The sequence below is a fragment of the Balaenoptera ricei genome, chromosome 18 (assembly GCF_028023285.1).
Source record: "Balaenoptera ricei isolate mBalRic1 chromosome 18, mBalRic1.hap2, whole genome shotgun sequence".
Classification (NCBI taxonomy): domain Eukaryota; kingdom Metazoa; phylum Chordata; class Mammalia; order Artiodactyla; family Balaenopteridae; genus Balaenoptera; species Balaenoptera ricei.
The window spans coordinates 10,899,720-10,913,404 of NC_082656.1; the positions used below are offsets into that span (position 1 = coordinate 10,899,720).

General features: G+C 40.3%; 2 protein-coding genes across 14 annotated transcripts in view; one reads left to right on the forward strand and one right to left on the reverse strand.

The window, feature by feature from the left end:
- The window catches only part of RFC3 (replication factor C subunit 3), a 775,950-nt gene that overhangs the window by 699,744 nt on the left and 62,521 nt on the right, over positions 1-13,685 (forward strand). The window lies entirely within an intron of this gene.
- The window catches only part of LOC132352370 (uncharacterized), a 515,897-nt gene that overhangs the window by 35,156 nt on the left and 467,056 nt on the right, over positions 1-13,685 (reverse strand). Inside the window, exon 6 of one of the 10 annotated variants that reach the window (XR_009498693.1) lies at positions 8,466-8,592. The exons of the other annotated variants lie outside the window; for them this stretch is intronic. The gene's annotated coding sequence lies outside the window, so the exon portion shown is untranslated. The remainder of the gene's footprint in view (positions 1-8,465; positions 8,593-13,685) is intronic. 10 annotated transcript variants of the gene reach the window in all.

The window sequence follows — 13,685 nt, forward strand, 5'->3', positions numbered from 1 at the left end:
CAGACCCCATCCAGATCCACCAAACCAGAACGTGCATTTTACAGGATCCCAAGTGGTTCATACGCTTGCTACGCTAGAGAAGCGTCAACTGCAGACGATCTCCTGACATAAACAGGACAAGTTCCGGTCACAGGATTTGAAGGAGACCAGGAATAGAAACCCACCCCGAGCCTTTCTCAAATTTTCTTTCTCTCTCCTGTTGAAATGTCACAGTTCATCCTTTTAGACCTTCATCTTTTGTCTAAGCTGTGCCATTTTTATTAAAATTCAAACACTGCCTGGAAGAGAATGGGTCCCTTACTTCTAGGTCAAAAAATTAAGACATTTTTAATGGGCTTGCGTTATGTGCCCCACATAGCACAGGATGCTAGGGGTGAACGAGTTTAGTGCAAATGAATTACTTTTCCTCAGAGACAAGAGAGCTGGGCATTCAGAGGACAGCAGGCTTCTCTCTGGCAGGAAGAATTATTCAAGGGACAGAAGAAAGCGCTCTCCTAAGACCAGCCTACCCTTCTGCTCTGTCTTCACGTGGCCCAACTTGCCTCTAGGAGCTCATCAAGTCCTTGAGTTGATGCTTCCATTTCCATTCAGAGCCATCCTTTGTCATTTCAACTTAATGGAAAAACCCAATGGCATTTTGAAGACAAAATGTCTAGGTGCATATTTATTTTTAGAAGGAAATGGACCACAACACATCCATCCTGCAAAAAAGAAGCAAGACACAGCTCTGCGTCCTGAAGCAGAGAGCGGTACCTCAAGGGTGGAAAGACTGAACTTGCTGTGAATGGGCAGCTCCCCCTCTTACAGATTCTCTCCCAGGAACCGCACAGTATCCACTGAGTGTCCAGGAAGTGCAGAGTTAGTGCCAATACCAAAGGCACTGGAGGGAAGAGTAAAAGCTCTCCTCAAGCTTTCTGACTTGCTTTGGGTAACTGTGAACAATTAGCAACTATTTCAATTTCTAGAACACATGGGATGCATGATGATTTGTTTGCATTTTCTTTTTATTTCATCAGTCACTGAACAAAGTCATCTTTTATGAGGTGGAATTGTCTCTTTGACCTAATAACAGCAATAATCACAGTCACCAAGTGCTTGCTCTGTGCCAGGTGCTATTATAAGTGCTTTACAAGTTGAGAGTCAAGTTTTCCATGGCTCACTCACATTGCTGTGTGTCCTGCCAGCAGAGACACTGACTGCCTTTGTCCTGGATGATCTTTTTCAATATGTTTGTCTAGAAAAACAGCTTTGGGAGATAAAGAAGATAGATCAGTGTCTCCCTCCAGAGCAAGGAGCAGACTTACTGTCCAATATGATAAACATTACGTCCCTTTCTGAAGCAAAGGACAAGCATGCTGCTGCCCATCCTGAAGGATTCAGGCTCCGTAAGCTCAGAGTTCTGCAACACAGCCACTGCGTGCGTGCAGGTGTCGCCTGGCCCTCTCTGTGTCCCCCGTGGGAACTGGGGCACAAGAGAATGCGCTACCCTGGCTACTACTTTTGCTGCAAGTCAGAAAGTCCCTTGTCTCTGACCCAGGAGTCTCATGTCTTCTGCCAGCATCCGTGAAACTAACTGTGGCAGGATAACTCATTAGATTGTGAGCAGAGTAGAATCTCAGACTCTTCCCTCTGTTTTTGACAGAAGTAATATCTCATTTAATCCTCTGAACAACTTTGGGAGGGTACTATTATTTCCACCATTTTATAAACAAGGAAACTAACTTAGTATGTGTTCTCCTAAGTCATACATAATCATAGTTGTTATCACTAAACTATACTGACATGTTCAGTCCCAAGACTGAAATTCCTGACTGAGAGAGACTTTACTTTCCAGGAACTGTTGTCTTTCTATACCTTCTTTTTAAATACTGCAAATACTGCTGAGAATTATACTAAGTTAATTTCTACCCCTAACAATGTATATGAATTAGACATAGTCTAAGAAGTAGAATGCTAAAAGGGGGCAGAGGGATACAGAGAAGAGATATGGAAGACATACTTTTGCTTCCCTCCCTATTTCTGACTAGGGCTGGCCCAGTAAATGCCCAATTCTCTCTATCACAGAGAGAACAAAGAGCAGCAGAATTCCATACACATGGTTCCCCTGCAGGTTTACAGGGCTCAGTGCACGTCTGAGGAGGGAAAACGTCTACTTCTCTCCTAGGGCTGCTCTGCTCTTGGCCATTCCACTGGCATGTTTCATGAATGATGACCTGTCACTCCATCTGTGACACCTAGTGGCCACAATCCCCTGAGGTGTTGGCATAAATGGGGATCTGCCAGGAAGACATAAAACGGGCCACTACTATTTGTTGTCTGAAATAGACTGGATAGTTCAATGCTCGCCTAAGACTCAGTACAGGAGCACTTCTACACAGATTTAGGTAGGCAAGGCATAATGGGGGGCTTAAATATATACTATGTCTCTCCTTTTCATCATCATAGGGCTGAAGGTGAAGGGGGTGTGAGGCCTACATTCACTTAGTCATTTGATGAGCATTTACAAGTTCCTTGGTATGGAGTTCCACAGGGCATCCAGAGATGAATGAAATATAGGCATTTATCCCACCTAAAAGTTTACAATTTAATCCAAAACTAACACAAATAAACAATAAAGCATTGCAGACTAGGGAATAGATCGCATAAAAGTAGACAAATCAAGCCCTGTCAGAACCCAGATCAGGGAGTAGTTGCAGCAGGCTGGGGGGCAAGATCCAGGTCTTTCCTAGAGGATGGATAGGGTTTTCATAGACAAGGATGAGGAGGCAGAGAGTTCTATGTTGAGGAGACAACTTAGGCAAGTGATGGGGACCTGATCGTGGAGGGAAAGCAAGTAGCCCAAACTGGCCAGAGCATAAAGTACAGAAAACTAATTGGGGAGAGATGAGGCTGGAAGGAAGGTTGGGGTCAGATGGAGAACTGTGAATTCCAGCTGGAGGATTCAAAGCTTTATTCCAGGGGGATCCAGAGACCATTGACCATAGGTTGGCCAGGGATGGAACATAATCAGATGTTACAGAAACTTAAGGCACATATGTAGCAAAGATTCTTGTCTATAAAACCAAATCTTAGGGAGAGACCTCAGGTCAGACATCAATAAAACAAAGAATTATTATTTGCTAAACAGAAAGAGAGGAGTTAATTTTGAGGTGAGGGTGACGGTGCCTTCAGTTTTGGGGGTCATTCACTTAGAATTTACCCATTCCCTTAGTGTTCAGTTTCAAACAACACTAACCATAATCTGTTATATTCTTATGTGGTTTTTTGGCTCCTTCACAGAAGAATTAAATAGCTCTTCAATTAACTACCATGTAACATTCTGCCAGGCACAAGGTAGCTGCTCAATAAATATTTTAATAAATTACATTGGATGAAACATAAAAATAAATTATATCTCCAGTAAGTCAAGACCAGATGCATCTAATGTCTGCAACACGTGTAAAAAGTTAGCAAAAACATTCACTCTGTTTCTGGTTGAATGTCTTTATCCAGAGCTAATTATTTGAGTAGTCTGGTGATAAATGCAAATATATTTTTTTCTGGCAAATATATGTGGCTTTTAAAATTACTACATTTAATACCAGAAAACCAAGCTTACTTAACACTTCCATGTACCTGAGACTTCAATGCCAGACATATGACCTATTTAAACAAACAGTAATTAACCTAGTCACACAAACTGTAGTAAATAGAACTAAATTTAAACAATCTGATCATTTTTTCTCCCTGCTGTTACACATTTTAGTTTGCATTTTTTCTTTATCAAGAGCACATATCTATATGTGTGTACACAGACCTCCAGAAATAGATACACAGTATGATTGTAAAGAACCCAAGGAAGTTGTTAAGTCATAAACAAGACTGTGAATCTATAGAATTCATCCTATTGCAATCATCAAGAGTTGCATGCCTTTGAACGCTGAAACTTGCGTCAGTAAAATAGTGAAACTGTTCAATCGTTGCAGACAGGTAGAAAATGTGATTCCTAAAGTAGTGTCTGTTGAAATTTTAAGTAGTTTAATGAACTTAAAAGAGCAAAGATTCATTCTCATGAGGATTAAAGTTATCCTATCTACTGTGGAGATTTAATTAATGACCTATTTGATTGCCCCAAACTTTTAAAATTGATGTTTTCACCACTGTTTCCAGTGCCTGCTGACCTTGTCACCTGCAGCAGGCAGACACCCGAGGGTGTACCACCCGACAGCCTGCCCCAACAAGCCAGGCCCCACCCAAGGGCTCACAGCAAGGCTAGTAAAGACTGGGAAAGGACAGACGTGTCTAAACACCTTGTGGCGTAGTTTGGAGGGTGGCGATATCTCTGAATAGGCTGTGCTTTACTTTGTGGGTGAACATTCCCGACAGGCGCAAAGAGGAAGGGGAAAAGTCAGGCCCCCTAAATAATAATTGGCCAGAATCCTCCTTGTACCAGCAGGATGAGAGACAGGATGGTCAGCAGATGGGCTTTTGAGCCAGAAAAATCTGGGTTTGCTTACCAGTGGTGTGCCTGTGAATAAGGAATCCCACCTCCCTGCATCTCAATTTGCCATCTGTGAAATGGGGAGAATGCAGAAGCATATGGGAAGGGTCTTGTTCTGGGGTACAAACACCTTCAGATCTCGGTGTTAAAGCATTACAGAGAACACAGCTTGGATGTGGATATTTATAGTGGCAGCAAGTCATTGCCATAACCTGAATTATGATGGAAGAATTTCACCTGATTAATGCAGAGGGTCTGCAACTTGGTTTTCTCCATTAACTATTTGCTGAGCACCACCCCTCTATTTGCTGCCTTCTGAAAATATTTAACAGAAGGAGACAAAGGGAAGATCGGGAAAGGAGGTACATATATATACACATATATAATATACATATATATAATGTATGTATATATGTGTATGTGTGTATTGACAATATATATATCTATAGATAGATAGTCAGCGCCTCAATGAAAGCTCAGAAGTTTCTCCTTCTGGTTTTTTGTTTGTTTGTTATATCTATTTAAGTATGGTTTTGCTAATAATTTGGCAATTATTAGGTAAATCTGAACAATCTGGATAGTTTGATTTTTTACATCACAACAAACATTCTAGAGCCTGAGTGATCTGCATTTCTGCCGACATTTATTTTTAAAAAATTGAGGTTTCTAGATGTTTATTTACTTAATCCAGTGTGGACAGAAATCTTTGTGCATATTTATAAGGTTGTTTTCATCAAAGCTGCTGTTTCCAATGGAGCCACACGCAGCCAAAGCCAAATGATCAAATTACTCACACGGAAATCATAAATGAAATCCATAGATGATTTGCAAACCTCACTTCAGCCAATGGTTTTAGCTCTTTTCCTCGGCAGATCTCTCCTGAAAGCTGCTAACAGGCTGATTGGAATTTCATATCCTCTCCACTCTCTGGTGGAAGCGCTAATTAGCGATGAAAATGGCTAAAGCGCAGTGCACAGGAGGAGGAGGAGGAGAAGCAAGAGAAGCAAGGCACTGAAAACCCTCCAGCTTCAAAATCGCACCCTGAATAATCAGCAATTGACAGAAACTCCTCACACAGTGCTTTCTCCACACTCTCAAGCAAACGGGGCTACGACTGTGAAACCTCGGTGTTACGCATACACTTGTTCTGAAATTGCTCGACAGACTATATGAGGTTAGATCAAAGCCTGGTTTGCCATCACAGCCAGTCAGATTTCCCTGGTAGTATTAGCTATCTTTAAAACATGTTTCCATGGCAACTAGTTTAAAAACATATTTGACTGTAGAGGCTCTTCCATTATGAGTGCCAGAAAAACCCAAGTGACCTTTTCTTTTCAGAGCTCTTTTCCACCAGGAGAGCGACTCTGAGGCCAGCGAGGGTGAGGGGAAGGGCCCCTTCAGTGGAGCATCCAGGGGCCTGGGTCCACACCCTTCCAGGTTGCGGGGATGTTAGCTGGTTGGATTTGCCGGGGTCACTGCTTCTTTCCGTGAGACAAACCTCTTCCTGTGCTCCTCTTCCTGAGCTCCTCTGAACCCAGCTCTGCTGCTGGACGTTCTTCCTCCAGGTCCCCTCTAACTTTTCTCCAGCTCTGCTCTAGATGCTAAGGCTAGTCAGAATATGATTGTTGCAGAAGTGAGAGACAAAACCCTGTTTGCTCTATGAAAAAAAAAAAGAGGAATGAATACTCAGGTCTCCTTTATTTCACAACTATCTGGCCTTTGCATCACTGCCATGTCAGCTTGGGTTGAGGCTTAACCCAGGGACCCTGGCACGCCTGAATTCTTAACCTTTTATTAGGAGAAATCATGAATTTTCTGTAGAGTCGGCTGTTAGGACCAGACCCACAGTGACCCTCTCTCAGGGCCAAGGTGAGACATTAATGGTTCTTAGCTAGTTCTTCACCTCCAAAAAACTCAGTATTTTCCAAGGTATTTTCTGTAATCTCCCCTAGATGTATATCTAAGTATCATTAATTCTTGTTTTCTCATCTTGGGGTGAAAAACAGCCTGTAAACTTTGGACCAGAGCTAGGTCTCTATGTAGATTGCATTGATAAATGGGGTCTACAATGTGAGGATTTGGCTGCAGCAATAGGGATCACCAATCCAAAGGTATCATCTCCCGTACCCCTGAGATGCTGCAAATTCCCACTCTTTCAATTTGAGACTTTATCTTCTAAATGAGATATATTTCTGCAAGCATCAAATCCTTTTTGAATTAAGGCAAGATAGGTATGAAACAATCAATGGACACAATACTCGAGAGAGTCCAAAAATCAGATTTGGGCCCCAAGATTTTGGAGCAAGAGTATTTCACTGAAAGGGAAGTAGGAGACTTCCCTGGAACAGGTCCAGGTTGAGTTCTTGCACTGCAGGATACCTCAGAAGGGACTCTCCAGGACAGTCTTCTGGAAGGTAGAAATATTATCTCGCAGTCTGCCCAGGACCAGGCTTGTTCTGGGTTCTGAGTGCACTCTTCTCTGATTTAGGCCACATCAATATGTGGCTGGTGTCCATTTCAGCTATCTTCATGAAGCATATTGATCACCATCTCAGATCACTCATTCAGCAGTCTTCATTGATCATTAAATGGCTGGAATTAATAGATTAGCCAGTGGAAGGGCTATTCATTTAATGTGCATAGGCAGAGACAGTGAGTCTTTGGGGACCCTAAGACTTTTATCTACCACTGTGTGGTGCCTTGGGACTCTCAGGGAGTATTTTTATGTGACAGTGTGTATACTTCAGTGTTCATACACATAAAAACTGAAATGTAGGGTACCCAGGACACTTGCATTAATTTGAACATCAATCTGGAAATTGTGGCTCAGAAGGAGCCCCAGTGAAACCTATTTTTGGATTACCTATGAAGACTTTATTAATTGTATAAGCAACATTTCAGGGAGAGTGTGTAAAATGCTTATGAGAGGAAAATAGTTTTAAGTAACTTCAAGATTCCAATTTCAAATGATTGATATACCAATTAAAAAGCATTTTCTTTTTTTTTTTTTTTTTTGGTTTTCCCAAATAAACTATTCTTATCTATTTATCAAAACAAAGTCTCCTAAGAACATTTACTAAACACATTTGGTTATCTGTATTCTGGTACTATGTGTCCTTGGGTAGTGGGAAACTAAGGGTTCTGCATCCAATTCCAACATGTTTTTTTTTCCCCGTTTAACATACAATTCTATGCTAATCACAAGTGCAGGTTGTCACCCGTGCTTCTAATCGACTGACTATAGATTCTCGAGGTTCCAACATCCCCCTCCTTGGGTTCAATTAATTTGCTAGAGCGACTCACAAAACTCAAAGAAACATTTTACTTACTGATTACTGGTTTATTATAAAAGGATGTAAGTCAGGAATAGCCAGATAGAAGAGAGGCAGAGGGCCAGGTGTGGGGAAAGCTTCTGTGCCCTCTCCAAGCACACCACTCTTCCCAAATTTCCACGTGTTCACCAATCCAGACCCCATCCTTTGGGTTTTTATGGAGGCTTCATTACATATTCATGATTGATTAACTCATTGACTATTGGTGACTGATTCAACCTCCAGCATTTCTCCCCTCCCAGGAGGTAGAGGGGAGAGTGGGGCGGGGACAAAAAGTTCTAACCCTCTAATCACAAGGTTGGGTTTCCTGGCAACCAGCCCCATCCTTAGGTTAGCTTAGGGGATTCCCAAAAGTCACCTCATTAACCAAAGGACTTTATCACTCTTATCACAGGAAATTCCAAGAGTTTTAGGAGCTCTGTATCAGAAATAGGATGAAGACCAAATGTATATTATATATTATATAATATATAACATATATTACATATTATTTATATTTATATATCATAAATATATTATAAATTTATATTCTTATTATAAATCACAGTATCACAGAAACGCAGCTTAAGGCTAACCTAAGTCCACTGCTTGTATGGGGAACTGTGGGCATGTGAGCTAGGTTGATGGGGAGGGCCTACCAGGAGTTCATTTACCTGGGTTGACTCTTTGGGACTCTTCGTTGGAAGGGATCCACATTGGAGCAGTGGGTGATGGGAAAGGCAGCAACTTGTGTCTTTTAGAATTTGTTTCTCTGGCAGCCTCTTGGATGTTATCTGAAGACTGAGGAGAGGGGGATGAGAGAAGGTGAAGGAGTTACTATTTGCATTACTGGTATTGGCAGTAATGACTCTATCAGACGTTGGGCTTTTGTCTCATTAGATGACTCATTAGGTGAGAAAATGGGGGGAAGGGTAAGGAGAAAAGTCTTTCTTCATGAGGCACTGGTGATTTCACATCACTGGTGGTTCTGGAGGGAAGAACAAGGTGGCGGTAGTCAGGATGTGTTCCCAGTGCACGGGACTCATATATTTGGGTGTCCCAGATATAATCATGGACAAGGGGCCATATGGGGGCTAGAAAAGGGCTTGGGAGAACAGAGGAGTGAGGACTAAGGATTCAGCCAAATCCAAATATGGCTTATTACAATTAAAGTGGCAGTGTTTATGTCCATAATTGATACTGCCACAAAAAATTTGATTTATCCCTGAAAGTAATAAAGCTAAATTTATTTTTAAAAAATATTTGGAAGGGGTATGATACAGTGAAAAGAGCATAGGCCTTGGATCAGAACCAAATTCAAGCTCTGACTCTGCCAATTACTACCTGTATGACTTTGGGCAAGTTGCTCAGTGTGGCAGATGGCCGTGTGTTCACTGAAACCTGTGTTCCCTCCCATCTGAGTACACACCTTGACTATGTCTCCCACCCTCTCTGCCAGCCCAGAGTGAACATGTGAGGGAGCTCTGACAAATGCACCACAGACAGAAGTAATACATCCCGCTTCCAGGTCCTGTCCATTAGAACTTCTTGTGCCTGGGAAGCTTGCATTAATTTGAGCATCAATCTGAAATTAATATAACTCAGAAGGAGCCAGAATAAAATCTAATGTGGGGTTACCAATAAAGCCTTTATTAACTATATGAACATATTTCTAATAGGAACATGCAGAGTATCCTGCAGTATTCCAAAGGGTGGTAGAGGCCGGACCCTGACAGACCACACGGAAGGCCATTCACCAGCCAGAAACGTTGGTACTAGACTCGGCAGGGGCAAGAAATTAACCCTTATTGTCTTAAACACTAAAGTTGGGATTTATGTGCTACAGCAGTTAGCATCCTTTACATTAATTAATCTACCTGAGATTCAATCACTTCTCACTAATAAAAAAGGCAAGAATATTATCTAACAGAGCAGTTAGAATTAACTATAGAATTAACTACAGAGGCACACAGTAAGTGCTAAATAAAGTAGATACTATATAATCTCTTATTCAGGTTTTCCCTTCATTTTGATCCTTTTCTTATAATTGGTGAGTTAAGTTTATTACGGGGAAATGAATCATACTGATGAAAGCAAAGCACAGCATCAGGCTTAGATGGAAGGAAAGAGCAATTTAATGAAACTGTATGGACACTGGTTGCAAGGTATGGGACCTTGGGTACCATTCTGGGTTTTTTTTTGCTTTTTTTGTTTTTTTTAACATCTTTATTGGAGTATAATTGCTTTACAGTGGTGTGTTAGTTTCTGCTTTAAAACAAAGTGAATCAGCTATATATATACGTATATCCCCATAACTCCTCCCTCTTGCATCTCCCTCCCACCCTCCCTATCCCACCCCTCTAGGTGGTCACAAAGCACCAAGCTGATCTCCCTGTGCTATGTGGCTGCCTCCCACTAGCTATCTATTTTACATTTGGTAGTGTATGTATGTTCATGCTACTCTCTCATGTCATCCCAGTTTACCCTTCCCCCTCCCTGTGTCCTCAAGTCCATTCTCTACATCTGCGTCTTTATTTCTATCTTGCCCCTAGGTTCTTCAGAACCTTTTTTTTTTTTTTCTGTTTTTTAGATTCCATATATATGTGTTAGCATACGGTATTTGTTTTTCTCTCTCTGACTTCCTCACTCTGTATGACAGACTCTAGGTCCATCCACCTCACTACAAATAACTCAATATCTTTCCTTTTTATGGCTGAGTAATATTCCATTGTACATATGTGCCACATCTTCTTTATCCATTCATCTGTCGATGGACACTTAGGTTGCTTCCATGTCCTGGCTATTGCAAATAGAGCTGCAGTGAACATTGTGGTACGTGACTCTTTTTGAATTATGGTTTTCTCAGGGTATACGCCCAGTAGTGGGATTGCTGGGTCGTAAGGTAGTTCTATTTTTAGTTTTTTAAGAAACCTCCATACTGTTCTCCATAGTGGCTGTATCAATTTACATTCCCACCAACAGTGCAAGAGGGTTCCTTTTTCTCCACACCCTCTCCAGCATTTATTGTTTGTAGATTTTTTTATGATGGCCAAAAAACATGTGAGGTGATACCTCATTGTAGTTTGGATTTGCATGTCTCTAATGATTAGTGATGTTGAGCATCCTTGCATGTGTCTGTTGGCAATCTGTATATCTTCTTTGGAGAAATGTCTGTTTAGGTCTTCTGCCCATTTTTGGATTGGGTTGTTTGCTTTTTGATATTGAGCTGCATGAGCTGCCTGTACATTTTGGAGATTAATCCTTTGTCAGTTGCTTTGTTTGCAAATATTTTCTCCCATTCTGAGGGTTGTCTTTTTGTCTTGTTTATGTTTTCCTTTGCAGTGCAAAAGCTTTGAAGTTTCATTAGGTCTCATTTGTTTATTTTTGTTTTTATTTCCATTACTCTAGGAGGTGGGTCAAAAAGGATCTTGCTGTGATTTGTGTCATACAGTGTTCTGCCTATGTTTTCCTCTAAGAGTTTGATAGTGTCTGGCCTTATATTTAGGTCTTTAATCCATTTTGACTTTATTTTTGTGTATGGTGTTAGGGAGTGTTCTAATTTCATTCTTTTACATGTACCTGTCCATTTTTCCCAGCATCACTTATAGAAGAGGATGTCTTTTCTCCATTGTATATACTTGCCTCCTTTATCAAAAATAAGGTGACCATATGTGTGTGGGTTTATCTCTGGGCTGTCTATCCTGTTCCATTGATCTATATTTCTGTTTTTGTGCCAGCACCATACTGCCTTGATTACTGAAGCTTTGTAGTATAGTCTGAAGTCCAGGAGCCTGATTCCTGCAGCTCCATTCTTCTTTCTCAAGATTGCTTTGGCTATTTGGGGTCTTTTGTGTTTCCATACAAATTGTGAAATTTTTTGTTCTAGTTCTGTGAAAAATGCCAGTGGTAGTTTGATAGGGATTGCACTGAATCTGTAGATTGCTTTGGGTGGTATAGTCATTTTCATGATGTTACTTCTTCCAATCCAAGAACATGGTATATCTCTCCATCTGTTTGTATCATCTTCAGTTTCTTTCATCAGTGTCTTATTGTTTTCTGCATACAGGTGTTTTGTCTCCTTAGGTAGGTTTATTCCTAGGTATTTTATTCTTTTTGTTGCAATGGTAAATGGGAGTGTTTCCTTAATTTCTCTTTCAGATTTTTCATCATTAATGTATAGGAATGCAAGAGATTTCTGTGCATTAATTTTGTATCCTGCTACTTTACCAAATTCATTGATTACCTCTAGTAGTTTTCTGGTAGCATCTTTAGGATTCTCTATGTATATAGTATCATGTCATCTGCAAACAGTGACAGCTTTACTTCTTCTTTTCTGATTTGGATTCTTTTTATTTCTTTTTCTTCTCTGATTGCTGTGGCTAAAACTTCCAAAACTATGTTGAATAACAGTGGTGAGAGTGGACAACCTTGTCTTGTTCCTGATCTTAGAGGAAATGGTTTCAGTTTTCCACCATTGAGAACAATGTTGTCTGTGGGTTTGTCATATATGGCCTTTATTATGTTGAGGTAAGTTCCCTCTATGCCTACTTTCTGGAAAGTTTTTATCATAAATGGGTGTTGAATTTTGTCAAAACCTTTTTCTGCATCTATTGAGATGATCATATGGTTTTTCTCCTTCAATTTGTTAATATGGTGTATCACATTGATTGATTTGCGTATATTGAAGAATCTTTGCATTCCAGGGATAAACCCCACTTGATCATGCTGTATGATCCCTTTAATGTGCTGTTGTATTCTGTTTGCTAGTATTTTGTTGAGGATTTTTGCATCTATGTTCATTAGTGATACTGGCCTGTAGTTTTCTTTCTTTGTGACATCTTTGTCTGATTTTGGTATCAGGGTGACGGTGGCCTCGTAGAATGAGTTTGGGAGTGTTCCTCCCTCTGCTATATTTTGGAAGAGTTTGAGAAGGATAGGTGTTAGCTCTTCTCTACATGTTTGATAGAATTCGCCTGTGAAGCCATCTGGTCCTGGGCTTTTGTTTGTTGGAAGATTTTTAATCACAGTCTCAATTTCAGTGCTTGTGATTGGTCTGTTTATATTTTCTATTTCTTCCTGGTTCAGTCTCAGAAGATTGTGCTTTTCTAAGAATTTGTCCATTTTTTCCAGGTTGTCCATTTTATTGCATATAGTTGCTTGTAGTAATCTCTTATGATCCTTTGTATTTCTGCAGTGTCAGTTGTTACTTCTCCTTTTTCATTGCTAATTCTGTTGATTTGAGTCTTCTCCCTTTTTTTCTTGATGAGTCTGGCTAGTGGTTTATCAATTTTGTTTAACTTCTCAAAGAACCAGCTTTTAGTTTTATTGATCTTAGCTATTGTTTCCTTCATTTTTTTTTTCCATATACTTCTGATCTGATCTTTATGATTTCCTTCCTTCTGCTAACTTTGGGGGTTTTTTTTTGTTCTTCTTTCTCTAATTGCTTTCGGTGTAAGGTTAGGTTGTTTATTTGAGATGTTTCTTGTTTCTTGGGGTAGGACTGTATTGCTATAAACTTCCCTCTTAGAACTGCTTTAGTTGCATCCCATAGGTTTTGGGTCGTCGTGTTTTCATTGTCATTTGTTTCTAGGTATTAAGTTTTCTGAGCCTTAGCCTCCTCATTCGTAAAACAGGTATAAGAATCCCTGCTTCACAGGAGATATGTGAGAATAAAATGAGGCAACAAATGTAAAAGTATCCCTTACTCTTTGGAGTTCCCTAAAATTGCATCATTTATTATTATAGATTAGCCATTTTAAACTCACAAAACCAAGCAGGTGTTTGTTTTGCAAACATTGTCTTCCCAAACAGTATATGAATTTCCACTGGATTAGTAAAGTTGTTGCTTTATATTGTAATGCTTTTAATGTTGGTGGATACATGTGATTAATATT